General features: G+C 27.9%; 1 long non-coding RNA gene across 1 annotated transcript; it reads right to left on the reverse strand.

Moving 5' to 3' along the window:
• Positions 1-5,927: 5,927 nt before the first annotated feature.
• On the reverse strand, positions 5,928-6,735 carry LOC114414274. Its single transcript, XR_003667171.1, has 2 exons — positions 6,343-6,735; positions 5,928-6,132 (listed from the first exon to the last, which is right to left on the reverse strand). It is a non-coding gene; the product is annotated as an uncharacterized LOC114414274 (long non-coding RNA).
• Between the last annotated feature and the right edge of the window lie 3,642 nt (positions 6,736-10,377).

Raw genomic sequence — 10,377 nt, forward strand, 5'->3', positions numbered from 1 at the left:
TTGTGGTTGTTACTACTTGTTCTCCTTACTAATTGCGTTTTTCTTGGTGTTCACTGCATTTGTCTTCTCCTTCATTGGCGTTTTCTGCGTGTGTTCATTGCGTTTTTGTTGGTGTTCTGTGAAAATGAGGTATACGGATTGCCAATCCGTATAGCTTTTTTTTTTTAAAAAAAAAATGTCAATCCGTATGACTTTTTTTTTAAAAAAAAATCTTGTCTTACGGATTAGCAATCTGTATGGCTCATACGGATTGCTAATTCGTAAGAGTTTTTTTTTTAAAAAAAAAATCATTTTTTAGAAAAAAAGGAATAACGAAAAATATTTATATTCATTTTAGTTTGTTTATTATTGATTTTATGAATGATTTATTTATTTATTCAATTTATCTAAGAAATGTTAATAGGATTAAATTACAATTTAGAATAGATTTTTAAAACAAACATTAGATTTCAAAAAGAAAAATTAGATTAGAAACAGGAAAATGTTAGTAGAACAAAAATACTAAAATATTATTTTATCAAATATATTTCAGAATGTCACACTTCCATGCATCGTCATCACGTTGGACCAACCTCAATGAGGAACTAGAACAACTTCTTGCGAATGTGCCTAGTAAGAATTAACATATAGTTACTTGAATGTTAATTTTGTTTTGTGCTTGAATGCCTGTTAATTGCTTGAATGTTATTCATGTTAGAATTAACAATTGAAGAGCACGGGGAATGGAGGGAATTGGCAAACATGATGCAGAATGTCGTGGCCCCACCTGAGGCTTTTTTCTGGACCGTTCACGCCAGGGACCAGGTCATGTTCATTTTGATTTAATTAACATTTGATTTTTCTGTTATTTCCTGAAAGTAACCAACCTTATTTTGTGATATGACATGTAGAATTTCGGTGAAGTTGGTAAGGTATATACTGTCAAGTGGAATGACGTACTGGACGGTGTATGACATTTGGTTGACAAAGATGAAAATTATCATAACATTGCGTACAACAAAGATTTGGATCAACCAGCCATTGTAGCAAGGTGGACAACACTGAGATTTTTATCAGCTGACAAGAGATCATCTAGTATCCTTGCATCATTATGGTAGCAGTGCATTTTTTCTTACCATATTCAAGACCAGTTGTCTATCCAGATCATTCCCAAGATGACACTCTTTATACCATTAAATATCAGGTTCTGTCACCTTCAAGGTTTATCTCACTGAGCAGAAAGTTATCTGTAACAGTCTGGTAAACAACTTTTTAATTTAGTTGTCAACATTTCTTTATTTTTCAAGTTTTAAATTTCATAACATAAATTGTTGACATAACATTTCTTTATTTGTCAGGACGTTCCAAGTAGCATATATTATTTTCTTAAAGACAAAGGCTGGACGCATTTGCACTTGGAGGACGTTGTAGAATGTCGGCTCGTGTTCAATTATTATAGGAAGACACTTAAAATTGGAGCCAGATGGAAACATTTCTGCGAGACGTTGTCGTTGACCGCTGACATGGAAATAGTTTTTGAATTCATTGATCTCAATATTAACCGTGTGCTCTATTGGTCGTGTTTATGAACAATTTAGGATTTTGAGCATTTTAATTATTATGAACATTTTAATTGTTATGAACATTTTAATTATATATTAGTTGTTTTATAATAATTGTTTTATCATGTGTTGATTCTAAATTTGTTGCAACAATGTTCTTATATATAATAGTTGTTTTGTCATGTATAATATTATCCCATTGTTTTTGAAAAAATTTGATCATGTTTTTGAAATAAATTATTTTTAATTAATAACCAAATGAAATTTTTTTATCATTGATAAATTTATCCAATTACTAAATTAATCATTAAAATATTTTTTAAATTGTTTTCTTTTGTCATTGCAAAATTTTGTAATCCGTATGGCCATAATTGAATTAAAATTTTCTAATTGATTTGTTTTAAGCAATAAGTGAATTAAAATTTTCTAATTGATTTAATTTATCATTGTAAAATTTAAAAGAAAAAATTAAAAATGATTTGTACGTACGGATTGGCAATCCGTACGTACGTCAAATTCTTTTTTGCACTCCTCTCTTTTTCCGACGATGAAAATTGACCAAAATTCACCGTATACTCCTTACAAACGCACGTACACCACCGGAGACCAAATACGCTTTCAAACCGTCCTTAACGGAAACAAATTACACTAAGTCACGAAAATTTTACAAAAAACAAATGACACTACAGAAATGAAAAATTTAACCAGCTATTTACAATCGAAAATACCATAAGGGCATTTTTCAGAAATTGTTGGGTGTCCCAGCAAAAATGCTGGGTGCCCTAAGCAATTCCCTTTTTATAATCTTTTATGGGCCTTTCTCTATCTTATATCACCTAAATTTTGCTTGGGTGTCCCAAGCAATTCCCTTTTTATAATCTTTTATGGGCCTTTTTCTATCTTATATCACTTAAATTACCCCTAACCCAATCGAAATGGAAGAAAAGACACAAAATATATCTTGAGAGTGAAAAGTCAGAAATTATTGCATTCATGAGACATGCAATCTTGTCAACACATCCCTACACTCAACCTAGTTTGACACATAACTTTTTCATGTAGAAAAATGATACACAAATCATTTTTTATTTTAAATATCTTATTAATTCTTTTTATTTTTTTAAAATAATTCAGATTACATCATAAATTCTATTATATTTATATTTTTTTCTTTCTCCCTTTAGGTATAAGATAGCATATGAGATTTATATCAAACAATTTTCTTTCATTCATGCATGTTATAAACTTACCCTATGCAAGTTATCAAACACAATTGGTCCCTTCCATGCACCCTTTAGTATAAATAGAAGACCTTGTTAGTTCACTTCTCACTCAACACCACAAGCTTCACTTGAGATAGAAGAGAGTTTGTGAGTTCTTGAAAGGTTCTAGTTAGAGTTGGAAGAACCTGAAGGAAGCCTTTCTCTTCTAGGTGGCCTCGTGAAGGAGGAAGAAAAACAACACCATCTTGCATTGCCTCCCTAGTTGATCATCACGCAAGGTATGAGGGGCAATGGGGTTTATTCTTTCAACTTGTTTTGATGTTGTTCCATGGGGGGAGTAGGTCTTGGCCCCCTCACTCCATTGTTTTTATGCATGTTAGTTTGTGTATGTTGCTTCCAAGTTTTATTTGTTATGATAAAATGTTGGTTTGGTTAATTCTAGCTTGAGATTATATTATTTAGTTGTTATTATGTTGCTGCCAAAATTTTAGTAACATGAAATCATGTTTGTTTGAAGTTAAATTATATGAAAACTATGATGGAATATGAGTTTAACATGAACTTGGGATGAACAACTAAGTATGATCATGATGAGCTTGTTAAGAAAAGTTGAGAAATTAGTTACTGACATCATTGGAAGACATTGATTGAGTTTTCTTTGGTTGTGAGAAACTAATCTATCTTATGGCACTTTTTAATTTTTTTTAGGAGAAGTAAATTTTAAAATAAGCTAATTTCTTTGTGAGTCCTTAATGGTTTGAAGAATATTTTAATAGTTTGATAATGTATCTTAAATGTTAAATTGATTTTTCATTGTGGATTGTGTGATTGGCTAATTATTGTTTGCTACAACAAAAAGATAAGTGTATTTTACTGTTTGTTATTTTGAAGAGATAATGTAGCGTATTTTTTTTTGTTTGTTATAACTAATAGATAATATATCCTATTTTTTGTTTACTATAATGAAGAGATAGTGCAGTTTAGTTTATTGTTCGTTACTACGAAGTGATAATGCGGTATAGGTGCACATAGTAGAATGAAAGTTTTTATAAAGTTTGTTATTCTTGATTATGATTTTAAATATATTTCTAAAATTCCCCAAGGGAGCAAACATTAATTTTTAATAGTGAGTTGTATTTATTTTGCTTTTATTATAAATGTTGTTTAAATTCTTTTGAATATAAAAACTTGTGTCATGTTTATTTTCTCCTTCATCTCACAAATTATGTATGACTTATCACTTTCTTTCATTTTTCTCTTAGATACATAAGTAGCTGAGTTACCCAAGTATTGACTTCCTAATATTTGTTGAATTATCCAAGTATTTGTTCATCTTTTAGTAAGACCTCCATTGCATATGACGGAAGGTATATTTTGGTGACCCTAGTATGATGCAATTATACCAATTATAAGACTAGAAGTAGAGATAGAGAAAACCTCCTGATTTTGTTGTAGATAATCTTAGAATATGCATATGTTGGCGATGAAATTATGATGTTTTGAGAAACTATGATGATTATTATGTATAAGTTATATTAATATTAGTTGATGTATTTGGATATCATGTTAAGAGCCTATATTGTAATTTATGATCTTGACATATGATATTTGATTTTTTTTTATTATAGTTCAATTTTTTTATAAAATTTGATACAAATAATTTTAACACTATATAAATATAATTCAATGGTCGAATCGATAAAATTATATTTTATATCAAATTATAAAATGATGTAATAATTGGTTAAATTATAATTTGTAAATCGTTAAATTCCTAAACTGTGGAAAATCACAATTTTATTTTCTACAATAGTTCTTGTCCAAACTAAGATTTTGGGTTTGAGGATGCATGGAAAGTGGAAACGAAACATATTAAAGGTTAAAGTGAACCTAAAAGTTTTTGAATCCAGCCACAAATCAACCTTAGGCCGTAGACAAAAAAAAAAAAAAAAAACACGTAGACCATAGCAAGAGAAATAACCTGACCAAAAGGGAAAACAAAAACAAAAGAAAAGAAAGAACGATTGTTCTGTACAAATGATTTTGTCGAACAACGTAGAATTCAACAAATTAAAGATGACAGTGTGAACTAACTGAAAAAGTTAGGATTCAAACCAGTGGTTGTGTATCTATATATACATGCTATAAGGCCTACTCCTTGCGATCAATACATGAATAATATTAAATCAGCAAATTCAATATAGTGCATGTTTTTTGGCTTGAAAGTTTAGCTAGCTAGCTAGCTAGCTAGCTCTTGGATTGATCATCGTCCTTAATTTCTGTCTCATTAATATAATGCACGTTCACTCACAGCAAGTGGTAACCATAGATAGAAAATTTTACATATTGAGAACACCGTACCATCTTGTTATATATATACCGTTTCCTTCAAAGTATACAAAGACTTTAGACCCGATCGATCGATGAGTGGGTCTTCAAATTCAATTCTTGATTGACAAGGACGTGCAAATGGGAATGGGAATTGGGAAGATGCTTTTAAGTTTTAACCAAAACCAATGACTCGTTGGCGTCCATGCATAGTGACTGAGCTGAGCAGAAACAAAAGATAGATAGCGATTGGCACCAATTTCGCTTTCGAATCATTAACTCATGCTTCAGCAAACCTTGACAATTTTGTTTACATGGTTGGTTCATTTCTACACGCAATATCATTACGCCACAACTATATATATGCCACTAACCGCCTTCCCATACAAGTCACAAATTCGTTATATATAGTCATCAAATTATTAAATTAAAGGTGTAAGTAGAATTATTATTTTCTGAAAATTAAATAAATTCTTTACCGTTGAGAATAGTTCTGTAGAGTATGTAACTGTTTCCCTCTGCATATGCGCCACCTTCTAAATTGAACAATCTTAATTTACTATGCCGTGTCACATGGCCTAATTAATTTGGGAGTTACCATGGTACCCTGATAAATATACTTATTTTAATTGTATCATAAGTTGATTTTTAGACTAATAAAAATATAATTAAGTTGTTTGTTGATACGTCATCTAGTTTACTATTTAGTGTAAACCAATGCCATCACGCTCTCACTCGCTCGTATCTACCCAAGTGCTGCCTTTATTCACCGTACATCACTCTTTTCTATCAATTACCAAACTAACATGGAAAAAAAAAAATACAAAATGAGATAGATGAGAAAGAGCTAATGAAGCAAAACAGATATATTCAATAGAATGTAGAACTGTAGCAGCGAAACAATCACTTAGCTAGCATAATAAATAGAGAGAGAGGAATCACCGAGATTCAACAATGCACGTTCAAAGAAAAATGTTATGAAAATACTAACACATGCAAGAGATACCCAAAACCACATACAAAAAGAGATCGCAATAGCCCTACAAAACAAAGGAAACAAATTAACGACCCCCCACATGGTTAATTTAATTTATACAATAACTTAACATAAATCAAAGTAACCATGATCACATGTGTAGAAATTTATTACTACTCATAAGATAATGCCAAATTTACTACCACTGAGAAATTAAAATACACAGAATGAAGTGAATGAGCAATTACAAAGAAAAGAGAAGGAGAGACGATACCAAAGTAAAAGGTAGAGAGAGAGAGATTGAGAAGAATGATGAACATCGTTGTGCACAAGGCTAGACAATAAGGTCATTATCTTACGCCTTTTTTATATGTAATAGAACGGATGAAATATGAAAATTGGCGTAATGGCTTGACAAGTGGTTCAATAACAAGGCTAGCTAGACGATACCAAAGTTATCTTTTATTGTTTAACTAACTCAATTCCACGTAATGGCTTGATAAGTGGTTCAATGACAAGGATTCTTCATATTATATAACTAAGATAGTGTTTGGTTTAGAGGGATGAAACATAGATGAAAGTGATGATTGCAGTTGAAAAAGAATGAAAGTCATAGGGTAAGGATGCTTGGTGTAGATGAAAGGTAGGTGAAAGTTTTGAAATAAAGGTGGGCTCATGGTGTTTTACTTCAATCTCAAAGTTAGATGAAATTGTGTGAAAATAACATGTATGCAGCACACCGTACGTGAAGAGACAAGTTCCCTTGCATGTATCGCTGTTGAATAGGTAACATAATTATGATTCTAACATAATCAATTAGGTCAATGAGAAATAATTTGCTTTCGGGTGATCTTTGATGAAGTTACATGACTGATTATACGATTTTTTGATTTTATGAATTAAATTTGTTAAAAAAATTATTTTTTATCGTAATTAACTATTTAAGAAATCATGTACGTGTTTTTAAAGGAGGCAAAATAGACATTTGTTGAATCATTATCTTTTTATTTTTTTCTTTTTATTATTTACATATTTCTTTAATTTAAATCTTTTATCTCAATCAAAGAACTCAACTTAATACTCTATTTTCACTCTCTTTCATTCATTTTCGTCTCTCAGACATTCATTCTTTTTTATGTCTTTTCATCCTTCTCTTCTAAGCACACACTAAGACAAGATAAAGTGGAATGACACAATTCCACATCTTTGTTTAATAAACCCGTATAGGGCACGATACGTGGAAAGAATCGGAAACCCAATTAAAATTTAAAACCCAAACCCAAATCAATCAGAGTCACCTTGTCAGAAAAACTATTCTATGCTTCGATTATGTTTTTCCGACCAGTTTTATATAACACTTACTCCCGCGTCCCATTATATTATTGTCGTATAACAGATAAAAATTATTATTGTCATTTTAATTTTTTAATATAATATGAATTACATTTTTTTACTTATATCCATTAATATATTAACGATGGACAACCAAATTTACAAATAAATTAATAATAATATAAAATTAATTTTATAATATTATTTTTTTTATCTATTTATTATTTTTTCTTTGTTTCTGTAACAATTTAGAATGACTATTGTTTTGGAAGGAAGGAAGTAATTAATATTTTTTACAAATTAAAAATTTGATTTTATGATTAATCTCTTTGTGATACATAATTTGTTTTATATCGTTAAAAAATATAGCGTTATATCATGTAAAGATTGACCAATCCTAATAAATACAATAACTTCTGCACCTTGTAGGGAGCCCTTGTGTTATGTACGTTCAAATTTCAAATTAACCCATAACTCCATTGTGTGAATGGTCCAAAGTTTTTGCTCCTGCACAATTTATTAGACTGAAAATGATAGATTCTCTGCAGGGCAGAAGGGGTATGTTAGTCCAAACTTTGAAAATCATGTAAACAAAATTTATATTTATGTTATAATAATGAAACTCCTATTTTTATCATTCTCTCAATCAAATATTTCCAATATTTTTTCCTTTAAACGTAGTTTACATCCTAACTCTATAATTAGCCAAAAAATCAATAGTATGAAACTATCTTATTTTTGCCTTTATTAATAAATGGTCCGAATTTTTGGCACCTGCACAATTTATTTGACTGAAAATGATAGATTCTCTGTAGAGCAGTGAAGACTAGGGGTTCAGTGGTCCAAACTTTGAAAATCATTTAAACAAAATTTATATTTATATTTATATTACAAAAAATTATAATATAATGAAACTCTTATTTTTATCATTTTCTCAGTTAAGTATTCTTAATATTTTTCTCCTTTAGATGTATTTTACATACTATCCCTACAATTAGCCAAAAGATCAATTATATCAAACTATTTTTTTTTATCGTTGTATGTATATTTAAATTTCTTAACTGTTTAATTACCTTTTTCAATATGCTCCCTTTTATCTTTATTTCTAAATTAAATTTTTATAATTTTTAAAAAGTAAATTATGATAGTTAAAAAAACCTTGTATTATAATTTAAATGATTCATTATAAATCAAAATTACAATGTAAATAATAAAAAATATTTATATATTATAAGTTTTAATCATATGTAAAAAAACGTGTTAATTATATATATATATATATATACACACACACACACTTTTACAAAAAGAATAATTTTAAAAGGAAAAATAATTAATTAATTTTTGGATGATTTATTTTCTTGACTTCTCAATCAAAATAATTTATAGTGTTAGTTTTCAAAACTCAATGTTTTTAATTAAACTCTCAATTTTGTAACATTTTTTTTTAATTTTTCATCATATTAATCATTTGAGTGTATATATGTTTAGTAAAACTAATTTATAAACTAACTGAAGTTGATAAGTTAACTGAGCAACTTAAAGTGATAAGCTGATTGATCTAATTAAGAGTATTTAATAAGATTAACTAAAAGTTAACTTATTAATATTAAACAACGTAAAAGGACATATTAGTTGTTTGAAACACATTCATATATACTTTTCAATATTTCGTTTTTGTTTCTAACAATTTATTATCTTAAAAGTAGGACAATAATTTATTTTTAATTTTGTGATATAAAAGAATGGTAAATATTTGATGGCTTTACTTATATTGTTCAAAATCAATTTCTCAATAAACTTATATTGCTTAAAATCATTTTTTAATATTTAAATTTTTTAATAATTATTTTAAAACAAAAATATATTTATAATTTTGATAAAAATATAATTTATGCAATTATATATACGTAATTTTATAAATATTAAATTTAAGATAAATAGTTATTTTTATCACTAAATGTGTAGAAAACTGATAAACTTGTCACCGAAAAATGAATATTCAAATTTTAGTTTCGAAAGTGAAAAAAAAGCAACAAACTCATTCATTTGTCACATTTTATCCATTACTATTAATGAAAGAGCCTAACATTGAAAGACGAATTTATGAGCATTCTACCTATTCAGGGACAAAAATGATTATTTACTCAAAATATAATCTAATTTTCATCTTCCTTTTTTTAATCTTTGCAAGTATAATATTACAATAAGCACTTAAAAATAGAAAAACAAGCATAAATTAAAACAAACATAATAATAAACATAATCTGTCTATTATTCTGAAATTTCTAATGTGACAATACATTACTCAAAATATGAGACTCAAGCAAAAATGCACATCCATTAAGTTAATCATTCCAAAAAAAATCCTTAAAAAAATGAGATTCAATTTGATTTTTTTCATTACCTAATGTTGTCACAATAAAAATTTTAAAGCAACAAACAGATTATATGCTTATTAATCAATGTTGTGTTTATTATTATGTTTGTTCTAACTTATGTTTGTTTTTCTATTTTTTTAAGTTTTTATTGTAATATTATGCTTGCAACTATTAAAAAAGAAATAGAAGATCAAGATTAAATTATATTTTGAATAAATAACCATTTTCTTTCTTTAATGTATTGTGCGCTGACAAATTTGTTCCTTAATGTATTATGTAAATTCTTTCATTAACGTTAATTGATGAAAGTTAATTGATAAATGAATTCATCATACTTTTTCATTTTCAAAGATTAAAATTTGAATTTTCATATTTTGGGAACGAAATTGTCGACACTCTACAATTTAGAAACAAAATGACTATTTATCCTTAAATTTATTAATATAATAATTTCATTTAAAGTTCTTGTGAAGTATATTAGCTTAAAAATTATGTAATTAACTATTTGCAATGGTGACAATGAGATTTGATATTTCATCGTGTAGTTGTTTTATTTTAACACATAATAGATTATTAAAAAATATAAATAAACATTT

Source organism: Glycine soja, chromosome 6, assembly GCF_004193775.1.
Source record: "Glycine soja cultivar W05 chromosome 6, ASM419377v2, whole genome shotgun sequence".
Taxonomy (NCBI): Eukaryota; Viridiplantae; Streptophyta; class Magnoliopsida; order Fabales; family Fabaceae; genus Glycine; species Glycine soja.